Consider the following 14,985-nt stretch of genomic DNA (forward strand, 5'->3'; position numbering starts at 1 on the left):
CACAAAATAATTAGAAAGATCTATGAAATACACGCTTCAGTATTAAAGAACGAAGCATAGCTAAAGAAAAGAGCACATAATGGTGTTTGTATTTTTGATAAAATAAGCTGAGTTTGTGAACTGAGGTCCTTGCTAAAAACAACTAAAAATGGTAGATAAAATATAGTTTAAAAATGAAATGCATTAATAACCTGCTAAAAGATGAGAAATACATAGGCCATAAAAAAACTAAATGTGGGAAGTCAGAGAGGTAAGCAAAATGTGGAAACTGACCTTTCTGCTTTGAAGGTGTTTATTAAAAGTAATGAACTTGACCTTTGGCTTAAGTGGTCTTCCAGGCCAAAGGACCAAAGACAACCAGCTCCCAGGGGCCACTCAAGTTGGAGATTTGTCCATAACTCTGAGATATCAATGGCTAGACTCTCAACATAGGATGAATTAGTTTAAAGGTTTCTTACTAACCCCCAAATATTGCCTATCTAAAAATCTGGGGCTAAGAACAAGGGGAAGAAAATTCTTCCTTGATTATTGATAATCACAAAACACAATCTGAAGCCTAAATCCACACTAAATGGATGATCTAAAATATTTCAATAGGAGAACTGACTTTTTTTTTGAAGAGCTCTCAGGCCAGTTATTGCTACAGACACATGATAGGAACATGTGAAACTCTTCTATGGAGGAATTTACCTTTATAAAACCTCCAAAGGATTTCCAAAGGTAAGGAAGGCACCAAGAAAAAAAACAAAACCAGCTCCCAGTTCAAAAGAAAATAAAGCACTCTGATGGACAGCCAGCAGAAACGACAGATGACATGGTCAGTTAGCTCAAATTTCTTCATATAATAGGATTATCAGAAACAGAATATAAAAAGTACTACAGCATATTTCAATAAATAAAACAAGTTTGAAAATATGAGTAAAAATCAATACTCTAAAAGACAACTTCTAGAGATAAGAAAATCAATTAAAATTAAAAAGTTAAAGGCAACGCATGGAGATATATGAAATCAAGCCCACCTTTCCTGTACAAACTGTTCTTTGGAGTAACTAAAAAGATAATAAAGGTTTTCTTTATAGAAGAATCACAGAATACCACCATTTTGTAATCCCTCATGAGATAATGGATCCAGATAATGATCATCAATGACTGCTAAACTATTTTGGTGAAAAGATGGGGAACTTTATTAAAAAATGGAACAGCCCTGTACCAAATTTGAAATGATACAGAAAGTTCTTAATGACATCTTTTCTCTTCCTGAATTGATACGAGAATGCAAATAAGCCTCCTTAAATTTACAGAAACAAAAAAGGACTCTTTGCAGTCTCAAACCACACTGTAAGGATAACTCTAAAAAGCATGGTCATTGTAGCCACTTTCAACTTTATATTAATTGTTTAATAAATATACTGGCTATGAAGCAAGTCAAATATCCTGTGAGCAAAGAGATCTAAATTCAGTATGATACAGTGTAAGCTGCTCTCTGGGGAAACAATTTCCATAGCGTAAATATTCTCAACTTGGTCCACCTCAAGCCACCAGAGGCCCCTGCACTAAACTGATCTAGTCAGTACAAGTAGGCTCCACACAAGTCTGCAAACCAAATTCTTCTTTTACAGTTAATGGAAGGACATTCTGTCTTGAAACAATTTTATCATTTGGATTAATGATGGTTTATTTATGTAAAACCTATTGATGGTTTTACAGTTTTATTTGAACTTTTAATCAACATATCCTATACAGAAAAGTGCACAAATCATTAAGTGCACAGCTCAACTTTGCACAAACTGAACACACTCATGTGACCAATGGCAGATTAAGAAACCAAACATTACTGTACCCCAATACTACCACCTTGTGTCCCCTTTCAGCCATTACTCCTCTTCAAAGTAACCACTCTCCTGATTCTAACACAACAGGTAAATTTTGTATGTTTCTGAACTTTATGTAAATGAAATCACTTGAATCTGGCTTCTTTTGTACCATATTTTGTTTCTTTTTATTTTTAGAGATAAACCATAATTTATTTAACCTTTTTAAAAAGTGTATTTTATTGATTATGCCATTACAGTGCCACTATCTTTATTCCCCCTCTATCATGCACCCCCTCACCCTCCAGCATCCCCTCCCTCTGTTTATCTCCATGGGTGGTACATACAAGTTTTTTGGCTTCTCTATTTTCTATACTATTTTTAAACACCCCCTGTCTATTTTGTACCTACTATTTATGCTTCTTATTCCCTGAACCATCCCCCCCAGCTCCCCCACTCTCCCCACTGAACCCTCCATGTGATCTCCATTTTTGTGATTCTGTTCCTGTTCTAGTTGTTTGCTTAGTTTTTTTTAGGTTCAGTTGTTGATAGCTGTGAGTTTGTTGTCATTTTACTGTTCATAGTTTATTTTCTTCTATTTCTTAGATAAGTTCCTTAAACATTTTATATAATAAGAGTTTGGCAATGATGAAATCCTTGAACTTGACCTTATCTGGGAAACACTTTATTTGCCCTTCCATTCTAAATGATAGATTGCTGGATAAAATAATCTTGGATGTAGGTCCTTGCTTTTGATGACTTCAGATACTTCTTTCTAGCCCCTTCTTGCCTGTAAGGTTGCTTTTGAGAAATCAGCTGATAAGTCTTATGGGAACCCCTTTGTGGGTAACTGTCTCCTCTTGCTACTTTTAAGATTCTCTTTATCTTTAATCTTGGACAATTTAATTATGATCATCTTAGTGTGTTCCTCCTTGGGTCCAACTTCTTCGGGACACTCTGAGCTTCCTGGACTTACTTCCTTTGCCGGATTGGGGAATTTCTCCTTCGTTATTTGTTCAAATAAGTTTTCCATTTCTCGTTCTTCCTCTTCTCCCTCTGGCACCCCTGTAATTCAGATGCTGGAACATTTAAAGTTGTCCCAGAGGTTCCCAAGCCTCTCCTCAATTTTTGAATTCTTGTTTCTTCATTGTGTTCTGGTTGGATATTTATTTCTTCCTTTTGTTCTAAATTGTTGATTTGAGTCCCAGTTTCCTTCCCTTCACTGTTGGTTCCATTATTTTCCTTTATTTCACTTTGTGTTGCCTTCATTTTGCAGCCAAGCTCAATCAAATCTGTGAGCATCCTGATTACCAGTGCTTTGAACTCTGCATTAGATAGGTTACCTATCTCCTAGTCACTTAGTTCTCTTTCTGGAGTTTTGATCTGTTCTTTCATTTGGGTCATATTTCTTTGTCTCAGCACACTTATTATGTTGTAAGGGGTGGAGCCTTAGTTATTTGCCAGAGCAGGGCAACCCTCTTTGCTGCATTGTGGTGGTGTCTGTGAGGAAGGGGTCAGAGGGTAAACAATGCTGCTAGGCTCATTTACCCTTACACAAACCCTTACTAGGCTCTTGCTCCTCTTTCCATCATTTTACTTGCTTCCTACAAGTAGAGTGTGCCCTTTCAGGCGCTGACTCTCAGGTGGGTGGGTTTGTGTACATTCTAGGACCCTGTAGGCCTCTCCAACAACCTCTCCTGTGAGCCTGGTGGTTTCTCCCACTGCCACAACCCTCACAGCTTTTTATAGCCTGAGGTTTTGGGTCTTCAGTGGCCAGCGCTGAAAGTTTCAGTTGTCTGTCTCACTCCCCCATTGTTCCTCCCGGCGTGCGCGTGCGGGAACACCTGAGCTCCCTGGTCTGCCGCATGCCTTGCCACACTCCTCTCTGTTCTTGTCTCTGTCCCTCCTACCCATCTAGATGAATGTTTCTTTAACTCCTTGGTTGTTGGACTTCTAAGCAGTTTGGAAGTTCTGGTTGTGTTTTGCTTTTAAACTGGTTGTTATCCTTCTTTTGGTTGTGCGTGGAAGCAAAAAGTTTCTGTCTATGCCTCCATCTGGCCAGAACCCATATTTTGTTTCTTGAGATTCATCCAAATTGTATTAGTTGCAGTTTCATGATTCTTGTTGCTGAGTAGTACTCTGTTATACAAAAATAGCACTAAATTTGCTTTATTCTACTATTGGAGCACATTTAGCTGTTTATAGTTTGGTTTATTTTAATAGTGCAGCTCAGAGCACTGAGATGAACACTTTAAGCATTTCTATGGAGCACTTCTTTGGAGTGTACACACACACACACACACACACTTAAGAGTGGAATTGCTGAGGCATAAAATATGCTATTAAGTTCAGCTGAATAGACACCGCCCGAGTTTTACAAAATGACTTTGCTGATCTGCATTCCCATCAGAAGGTGTGGGAGCTACAGTAGTAGCTCTGCACCTTCACCACTACTCACCATATGTCTGATCCTGACAAATCGTACAATCTTGTTCTCTTTTAAAATACCAATTTTTCTATATTACAGTGGACTCTGATACTGGCTGGGCATCAGAAGCATTTGTGAGGCTTATTAAAAATATAAAACTCTCCACACAACTCTACTTTCACGACTGAGACTGGGGGCTGTGGAGTGGCACATTCTCTTTTTACCTCACTTTCAACATAAGCATGGGGTTAAAATAATAGTATTCTGTAAAACCTCATCTTGTCCAAAATCATGCAACAAAACCCTTAACCGTGGAGTAAATTACATCGGCAGCCTTCCTTACAGCTGCTCCTTTGCGTCTTCCTCTCCCACCCCTATTATAAAAGTAATACATTATCATTAAGAAAATTTGGAAAGGTAAAATGAAAATGTGGAAAATTTTTGAAAAAAATAAAACCATGTGAAATCTCTTCTCCTAAAGATACACCAGTTTATATATATTTTAACAAAATGTAGGTCATGTTATATGAAATAACTTTGTTTACTGCTTCCTTAACATTCCACCAACACTGTTCCATATCATTAATTACTTGTCTGTTCCATATCATTAATTACTTGTATATTATTTTATGATTACATATTATTTCAAGTTTTGTGAATATCCTAATTAATTTATTAAATTCTAGTCATTTATGGAAGAAATTTATTATGTTAAAATGTGGAAAAGTTATGATAAATAATATATATGACAACTAAACCTTGAAAAGAGATTTTGTAGCAATGGAATTTGGGGACTATACCATACTGTAAGACTTGGTTGGCAAAATCAGAAATATTTAATAAGATGTAAACAAGTATATCTTGGCATTGGCATAGTAATTAGAGATAATACAGAAGAACGAACTGAGCATTTTAAATACTATTTCAAATGAGGCTCTGGAGGGAATGTGGATAGAAAAAAAAAAGAATAAAATCATTTTGAAGAAAAGAGGTACACTGAGCCTGTGCACTTAAAATGTCCAGGCACAATGCTTGCTTTCTTTTTCTCTCTGGATGTTCTTGATTGGTATAATACCTTAATCCGTGTACCTTGCTATTTCACCTACTGCATAGAGGAAACCACAGCCTGAAAGACAATGAAACTCACTGAACTGGCAAGTTTCATGAGTTGGTTCATGTTAGTTACAGTGGTGGCAGCCTGTATCCTTAACTACTCTTGTTGTCCTTTGCTGCCATCAAAGAGACTGTCAGAGCAGGTAGGACAGGTAGATGGGAGTATATCTGTGTCCCCATTACTGGACACTGAGGCTGTTTCTACTTTGAACTGCTACTTAAAAATTCTGTGATGAATATCTCTATAGTATCAGTTTGCTAGGGCTGTCAACAAAGTTCCACAAACTGAATAATTTAAACAAAAACCTGATTTTTTTCGTAGTTTTGGAGGCCAAATTCCAAGATTGAGGTGTCAGTAGGGTTGATTTCTTCTGAGGCCTCCATCCTTGGTGTGCAGATGGCATTTTCTCCATCTTCACATGGTTGTTCTTCTGAGTTAGCAGTGCGGCATCACGTTTTGATGCTCCTGTATACATAATGTTCCTGCACTCATGAGCAACGTGGCAAGTTCTCGAGTAATAACTACCAAGTGCTAGGTATCTAGCCTATATGGGCACAGTTGCATAGTTAGGAGAGTTTAACTTAACGTTACAATCCTTTAGCTGTCTGCAGCTTTTTGAAAAAAAAATAATTTATTAACATTGAACTGCAACTTTATTTTAATCATTAATGGGAAAAAGGAATGTTTAAAGGTCACTGTATATGATAGGCAGTAAATTATTACTAAAGACAGAAAGATGAGTAAAATTCAATTATTACTCTCAAGGAAATTACATTCTGGTAGAAGAGATATGATCTGTATATGTATGTATGTATAGAGACATATGCATGCATTATACACACTAATGGCATGCCTACACATTATCTGTGAGGTAAATGCAGAGGCATAACCTGAATTTCCCACCAGGTCTTCCAAAAAAACACAATACAGAACTATATGAAGAACAAACAACTTACATAAAATCAGTACCAACAACATAACTAAAAGACAGAGAATGCCCAACTATTAAATTACCTATAAGCGGGTGGTTTAGGAGGGGCAATATGAAAAAAAAAACTGTATGGAAGAGAGAAAAGGAGAACTATTGGTAGGTCTAAAACCAAACTAAAATCACCACCTGTAAGAGAAAGTCCAGACTACATATAAAAATACTGGGAGAGCACCGACAGATCAGAGCATGTCCTGCAAGGAAGGCACCTTTAAGGGCACATGGCGCAGGAGGCAGTCTTCAAAAAGTTATTGCTGTTGAGAAGGTTGAAAGGAAGGTACGGGACTTTCCAGGAGTTTGGATGGTGAAGATGAAAATGTGCGAAGAGGCAAAAGAGGGAAATGTAGAGTCTTGTAAAATTGAAGAGAACTAAAAATAAAGACTAAAAAGATAAAGACAACCCTTTCTTCCCAACACACACACACACACACACACACACACACAGTACTTGGCTACGCTGACAAGAGAAGGCACCCTTGACCTAAGATTCTTGTAATCCACCCAAACCCATAAAATAAATTGGCAAAAACATATTAAATTTATACAAAGTATTTCAAGGATAGAAAATCAAACCAAATCAAGTTGATTAAAATTTCCCCCTCAGAAAGAAACATGAACAAGAAAACTGTAACAGAACATTCCACACTGAATTAAATATCCTCAAGTAAGCATCTGGAGGTATAAAAATCACCTTGAATAAGAAATCCATAAATTAAAGGCAGAAATTGACGATAAATGGGAAGAAATAAAAAGAGTAGATTGAAGATAGGAAAGATGTGCAAGAAAAAGGCAAAGCCACTGCAGAATCCAAGATTACATTACAAAGCCCCAGGGGAAAACAGATCCAACAAATTTCACTAAGAAACACTGAAGAAAGCCAGAGAAGCACCAAGAGAATGAAAGTGAGACAAAGAAATAAAATAGATCAAAAGTAAAGCGGCCAAAAATAAAAGAAGGCCAAACAAGAAAACTAGTATGCATAATAAGAGGTCCTAAAGACAAAAACAATCAAATAGAATAATTAAAATTATATCCCAAGAAAACTTCCTGTAAATAAGATTAAGGTACACATATTGAAAAGGTCCAAGAGGTAACTGCAAAAACTTAAGCAGAATAATCAATTTGAAAACATATCCCAATAACAACTATTAGACTTGAAAAAGAAAAGAAAAAACCCTCAAGACCTGTAATCACCAAGATCAAAACTGAAACTGACACTGGTATCAGGTGCCCTACACACAGCTGATAATGCAGTAACAATGGAGCCGTATCACCAAGAAACCAACAACAATGACAACAACTCAAGAAAAGAATGAGTGAACTTGGAATTTTCTACTTAGACAACCTGTTCTTCAAGTATCAAGGTATAGAAAAACTTTTAAACGTGCAAGGGATCAGAATATTCTGTTCCCATGATCCCTTCTTGAAGAACATAACTGGATGAGCTCCATCCACTAAGAGACGACTGAGGACACTGGAGCAAAAGGACTATTGATGAGCATTCGACGCTTCATTGTAGGTGTAAGACTAAACGGCAGGAACCTAAGTGGAGCAACAACATGTTACGTATTATATATAATGTGTTTTATGTGCATAAAAACAGAAATGATAAAGCTAAAAAGTGGAAGGTGGGAGAAGGAAGGAGGAGAGGATATTAGCTCACAGTTGTTGTGTAGGCAATACATAGAGTCAAAACATCCCATTACAACTGACATGATAGTAGAGGAGAAAATAATAAAATAGGACTGGAGATCCAACACACAACATAGTGCTTATAATCAACATTTAAACTTCAAAAAGCTAAAGAGACTAGGTTTTAATTGTTCCCCACCACAAAAAAAAAGATAATTCTGTGATGTGATAGCTAATGTTATTGTGGTAATCATTTTGCAATATATATCTAATAAAAACATTGTGTACCTTAAATTTAATACAATATTATATGTCAATCGACTCAACTGCAAAAAAAACCAGAGGATTAAGGACATTTAGATGATATTAAGTAAAAAGTAACCAATAGAACAAAACCACAAAACTACCCAAATACCAAAAGAAATTTCAAAAAGCAAAGAAAACATGTCAAATAAAAAATGTAGCAAGTACAAATAAAATACATATTAGAATCATAAGATTATATGACAGAGTTGAAGTCATATGAATAAATATAAACTTGCTTAACATGGCTATTCAAAAGATTTTTAAAATATATTTTATTGATTATGCTATTACAGTTGTCCCATTTTTTCTCCCTTTACCCCCCTCTGCTCTGCACCATCCCTCCCTCCAACATCCCTTCCCCTTAGTTAATGTCCATGTGTTGTACATGTAAGTTCTTTGCCTTCTCCATTTCTCATACTATTCTTAATCTCCCCATCTATTTGTACCTACCATTTATGTTTCTTATTTCCTGTACCTTTTCCCCATTCTCCCTCCTCCCCATTGATAACCCTCCAAGTGATCTCCATTTCTGTGATTCTGTTCCTATTCTAGTTGTTTGCTTAGTTTGTTTTGGGTTTAGTTGATTATAGCTGTGAGTTTGTTGTCATTTTACTGTTCGTAGTTTTGAATATCTTCTTTTTCTTAGATAATTCTCTTTAACATTTTATATAATGAGGGTTTGGTGATGATGAAATCCTTTAATTTGACCTTTTCTGGGAAGACTTTATCCGCCCTTCCATTCTAAACGATAGCTTTGCTGGATAGAGCAATCTTGGATGTAGGTCCTTGCTTTTCATGAATTTGAATACTTCTTTCCAGCCTCCTCTTGCCTGTAAGGTTGCTTCTGAGAAATCAGCTGACAGTGTTGTGGGAACTCCTTTGTAGGTAACCGTCTCCTTTTCTCTTGCTGCTTTTAAGATTCTCTTTATCTTTAAACTTGAATAATGTAATTATGATGTGCTTTTGTGTGTTCCTCCTTGGGTCCAACTTCTTTGGGACTCTCTGAGCTTCCTGGACTTCCTGAAAGTCTATTTCCTTTGCCAGATTGGGGAAATTCTCCTTTGTTATTTGTTCAAATAAGTATTCAATTTCTTGCTCTTCCTCTTCCCCTTCTGGTACCCCTATAATTCGGATGTTGGAACATTTAAAGTTGTCCTGGAGGTTTCTAAGCCTCTTGTTTTTTTTTTGAATTCTTATTTCTTCATTATGTTCTGGTTGAATGTTTACTTCTTCCTTCTCTTCCAAATTGTTGATTTCAGTCCTGGTTTCCTTCCCTCCACTGTTGGTTCCCTGTATATTTTTCCTTATTTCACTTTGCATAGCCTCCCCTTTTTCCTGTATTTTGCTTTCCAGTATTTTGATACCATACTCAACCATTTCTGTGAGCATCTTGTTACCAGTGATTTGAGCTCTGCTTTGATAGGATGGCTAGCTCTTCATTGCTTAGTTGTATTTTTCCTGGAGCTTTGATCAGTTCTTTTGTTTGGGCCATTATTTTTTTTGTCTCTGATGGCTTGCTCTGGACCTTCAGGTATTTGCCAGGGTGGGGAAACCCAGGTCCCTGCTCGTGGTGCTGTGTCTGGGGGAGGGGCCAAAAAGGAACAATGCTTCTCAGATGGCTTTCGGTCACTTCTCCCACTGTCCAAAAGCAACTTGGTCCATTCTGATGCTGATTCTCGGGTGGGTGACTTTGTGTATGTTCTAGGACCTTGTGGGTTGAACTCTCTTGTGAGGCTGGAAGTTTCTCCCACCGCAGCAACCCCCACAGATTTTTATAGTCAGAGATTTTGAGTCTTTATTTCCCTGGGAACCCTGGGTTACGCAGTGTGTCTTGCTCCCCAGTTGTTCCTCCCAGTTTATCTGCACGCATGTGGGACCTCCTGGTTCCCAGCCACTGCCTTGCCCACCCCAGTCCTCCAGCTACCGCCTTGCCATCCCACCGCCTTGCCATGAGTCCTCTCCACAGTGGCTGCCCATCTCCGCCCCTCCTACTGGTCTGGATGAATGTTTCTTCTTTAACTCCTTGGTTGACGGACTTCCATACAATTTGATTTTCTGGTGGTTCTGGGGGTTTTTTGTTTTTAAATTTTTTGTTGTCCTTCTTTTGGTTGTGCGAGGAGGCAGAGTGTTATCTACCTACACCTCCATCTTGGCTGGAAGTCTAAAAGATTTTCAGTTTGGTTGACAAAGCAAGACCCTATGGTATGCTGTATAGAAGAGAGATGCCTAAAATAAAGTGTTCAGAAAGACCAGTTGTTGGCAAACTATACCCCAACAGCCAAATATGATCTATTACATGTTTTGTATGGTTCATAAGCTAAAAACAGTCTCTATGTTTTTAAGTGGTTGTAAAAACTCTAAAGAATAACATCATGACATGTAAAAATTATATAAAATCCATATTTCAACATCCATTAATGAAGTTTTATTAGAATACAACCCACCTCATTCATTTATGTATTGATTTTTCTGCTTTTGTGCAACAAAAGCAGAGTTAAGTAGTTGAGACAGAGCCCACTTGGTCTGCAAAGAATCAGGGATACAATACCAATCTGAACACACACACGGGTTCACAGGGAAATTCTACCAAACCTGCAAAGTCCAGAATAGTAGCAATGCTTATAAATTGCTCCAGAGCACTGAAAATTAAAGAAAACTTGCTGATGTTTTTATGAAGCAAGTATAACATTGACACCTAAACCTGATGAAAATAACACTTAAAAAAAAAAGAGAAAATGACAGATGAAAGTCACTTGCAGGTATTATTTCCAAAGTTTTAAGTAAAATATTAGGAAACAAAATTTAATACCACATTAAGAAAATTATACACTTTGACCAAATTCTATCTATTCTACGCAAAAAAGAAAAATCCCCCTAAGTAGGGTTCTAATGTAAAAATTGAAGCCATGCAAAAACGTGTGACTTCCTCTCTAGTACATGTTATTTTCTGATGAGTGCAGCAAAACAAAACAAAACCACACAAGGAGGAGGAACCAGAAACTTACAAGGCTGGTTATGCAGAGGGAGGGGTGAAAACAGGATGGAAAGGAGTGGGGCTGGGAATGGGGCAGAAGAAACGGGAGAGTGACAGATCCCTGAGGAACACCGTTTGTGCAGTTCAGCGTTTTAGACCTATGCTATTGCTATAAGACTGAAAAATAAATATATCAAATGATAGCAAGGGGCAAAATAAAAAATGAAACACAAACAGAAACAGATAAACCTTACTGTTCAAATGAATGATGTAATCACACTGAAAATAGTAAAGAAACTGACCCAAGCAACTTCTGAATACACTTCTTTGATAATATACCTTATGCTATGGATAAAACACAGTGTAAATAAATACTTAACCTGGGTTAGTAGTTTTTTTTTCCTTTCCACGGAAGTATAGTCAGCAATTCTAAAATTATTTTCTTTACATTTAAGGATTGAATAGATATATTTCATGTAATAGTGAGTCAATGTCATTAAAATAATTATAAATATAAAAATGAATTGTGGTGAACACATAAAATAAAGCCATGTAGTGTTGGATTGTAACTGGTAGGCTTATGATTTAATTCATGATGGTTTTTAGTATATACACACAAATAGATAAAGAGGTATAATACACACAAATTTCCTAATTTTATTCATTGAAAAGGCCAAGAAGTAATGATACCCCTGCCTACCTACCACTAGAATCTTGGTTTCTAAACATCAGTTTTCACTAAAAAGATCAGAACTGTAGAAGATGATTCTGGATTATGAAATGCCACTTCACACCGGTCAGAATGGCCATATCATATATAAAACAAACAAGTGTTGGAGAGGATGTGGAGAAAAGGGAACTATAGTCCACTGTTGGTGGGAAGGCAGACTGGTGCAACTACTGTGGAAAACAGTATGGAATTTCCTCAAAAAACTAAAAATGGAATTGCCTTTTGACTCAGGAATTCCACTGCTGAGATTTACCCTAAGAACCCTGAAACACCAATTCAAAAAAACTTATGCACCCTAATGTTCATAGCAGCACAATTTACAATAACCAAGGGTTGGAAGCAAGTTAAGTGCCCGTCAGTAAATGAATGGATCAAAAAACTATGGTACGTTTACACAGTGGAATACTGCACGGCAAAAGAAAGAAGGAGCTCCTACCCTTCATTACAGCATGGATGGAACTGGAGAGCATTATACTGGTGAAATAAGCCAGGCGGTGAAAGACAAATACCATATGATCTCACCTATAACTGGAATGTAATCAACAAAACAAACATGCAAAATATAACCAGAGACATTGAAATAAAGAATAAACTGACAGTAACCACAGGGGAGGAAGAGGGGGATAACACAGGAAAAAGAGGAAGGGTTGTCAAGGAACATGTATAAAAGACACGCGGACAAAGCCAAAAGAGGGTAAAGGCAAGAGTGGGGTGGCAGAGAGTGGTGAGGGGATAATGGAGACAACTATACTTGAACAATAATAAAAAAAACAATCCTGGAAAATCTTGTGCCAGAAAATGAGGAAGTGCTCAAGGAATGACAAGGAAGGCCAAAGGAGCCAGTTTGACAAATCCAGGAAAATTTGAGCATCAAAATAAAAAATAATAGAGGATTACAACCTTCTCTTTCCCTGTATATAAAAGTCTGTAATGTAGTCACTAGGAGTTATAATTATTGAGGGCTAAAATATGACTCCCTGTAGTATATGCAGATCTTTTAGCAGTTCACAGCTTGAAAAGGCACAACTCCAAGGATTAACGCCTTTGTGGCAGAATAAAAGCAGTGGGTGAGGCTCAGCTGCTTTACTGAGAGTGCAAGGAAATGAAGTCAGACTTAGACACAGGCATGTGTGTGCTTATCCTTTTATCATTCAATAAAGATAACTCTCGGAAAAGCAACAGAAGAACCATGCTGTGGAAGCAAGAACCTCTGATATCTAGGTCAAGCAGACAGATGGCATTGTAAGGTGAGGGAGACTGGGATTAGGACACACAAACATGCACACCAGGAAATGGGATGAAATGACCCAAAGTGAAAGGGCTGGTGAACAACGGACAGCCCTAACACTAATATGAGCTAAGACATGAAAGAGAAAGTCAGTTTATTGACTATCCATCATTATCTCCTGTTTGGCCACCTTTCCCTGGTAACAGAACACTTCTTTCTGCAGCAAACCCAATCCACAAACAGATCCCACCCCCACTGTCCTAGGGGGTAGGACACATTTGTACCAGGCTTGCACATTCAGTGTACCCTATATGTCCCTGGCCAGATGATTGGTTCCAGCTGGGGGGGTACCTGACTTAAATACACACAGTCAGAAACCTCCACAGCAGTGCCTGCCAGCCTGCAATGTACATATGCCTCACCCGGGGAGCTTTTAAAAATGGTAACTCTGACCTAGTAGGGAGAGAGGGCAGGCTTGAGATTCTGGATTTCTAATAAGGTCTCTGGTGATGCTGACGCTGCTGGTCCAGCATCACAATTTTTGACTATCAATGCTCTTCAAGAACTTTCTGCTGGCAGGGTCAGCAGAGAGAAAGTGCTCTTCTTTCAGAACAGCTAAGTTGACAGACTGATTCTAGGGACTGGTAGCTTTTCTATGAGCTACAGTTTGGCTTGTTCTATGTTTCTGTCACTCATATCTTTGTGTGTCATTAGATTACACACATAAGAAAACAGAGGCTGTTTATCACTCCCACAATGGTGTCATTAGTGATTTACATACAAAGATGCATAATCAATGTTCTACAACCAATTGAAAAGAAAGTTTTAATCCTTTCCATGAAGGAGGTGGAGAAGATATTTTAATGAAGTGGTCAGGGATGTGAAGGAAGAGGATCAGTGACTCACTACCACGGTCCAAATACCCCAGAGACAGCCCTTCATGTTGACCTCCCGCAGCTGGGACACACAGCGTCACTCTCACAACCCCTCACACTGGTCATTATGGAGAATTATAAGCCAATGCCCCCGAAGTGCAAAAATAACCCTGAAATATAGGATTAAAGGAACTACAGAGAAATACTATTAATCTGGTTTACAGATTTATTCAGTGCTTCCCTGGATAGTCCTAAACTAAACACTATGGTCTCTAACACGGCAACTACAAATGAAATTGTCAATTTCTTTTAAAGACAAAAGAAGGACACTTTAATAACATTTTTAAATGTTATTTAAAAAAAAAAACAATTTCCAAAGACTAGTCAACAGTTTTGAACTACACTGGAAACTATTCTGGAAGTGTATCATTAAGTCGCTGTAATATCTCTCCATGTGCCCAGGAAGAAAGTCTCCCTGATTCACTTCCCTTTTAGACAATAACCCAGAAGTATCCTCCTGACTGACAGAATCCCAACTCCTAACTTCCTCACCTGGATTGAAGCAAGATTTTTTAAAGGGGAAAAAGCCTTCTCTTTCAACCAAGGCCTGATTAAAAGTCTAGTGACTTTTAAGATCAGGCAATGATTTTCCTTCTTGACCAAGTTAAGTTTTATCCCTTTAAAAATGTCATCTTTAATACTAAAAATTAATACGGAGAAAGTAATTCAACCCACCTAATGATCTATTTACACACATGCACACAATTCCTAGACAGTAAACTCCCTAAAGGAGGAGCACGGGCGTAATGATCCTAGACGTGGTGGCTTATCTTTCAGGCCACCCAGCGCCCAGGATGGGAGTGTTCTCTTCAACCCCACTCCTCCTAGAGCGGTAGCTC

General features: G+C 37.8%; 1 protein-coding gene across 7 annotated transcripts in view; it reads right to left on the reverse strand.

The window, feature by feature from the left end:
- LRRC49 (leucine rich repeat containing 49) overlaps positions 1 to 14,985 on the reverse strand; it is a 162,999-nt gene that overhangs the window by 66,750 nt on the left and 81,264 nt on the right. The window lies entirely within an intron of this gene.

The sequence above is a fragment of the Artibeus jamaicensis genome, unplaced genomic scaffold (genome assembly GCF_021234435.1).
Source record: "Artibeus jamaicensis isolate MK-2021 breed Jamaican fruit bat unplaced genomic scaffold, CSHL_Jam_final scaffold_286, whole genome shotgun sequence".
Classification (NCBI taxonomy): Eukaryota; Metazoa; Chordata; class Mammalia; order Chiroptera; family Phyllostomidae; genus Artibeus; species Artibeus jamaicensis.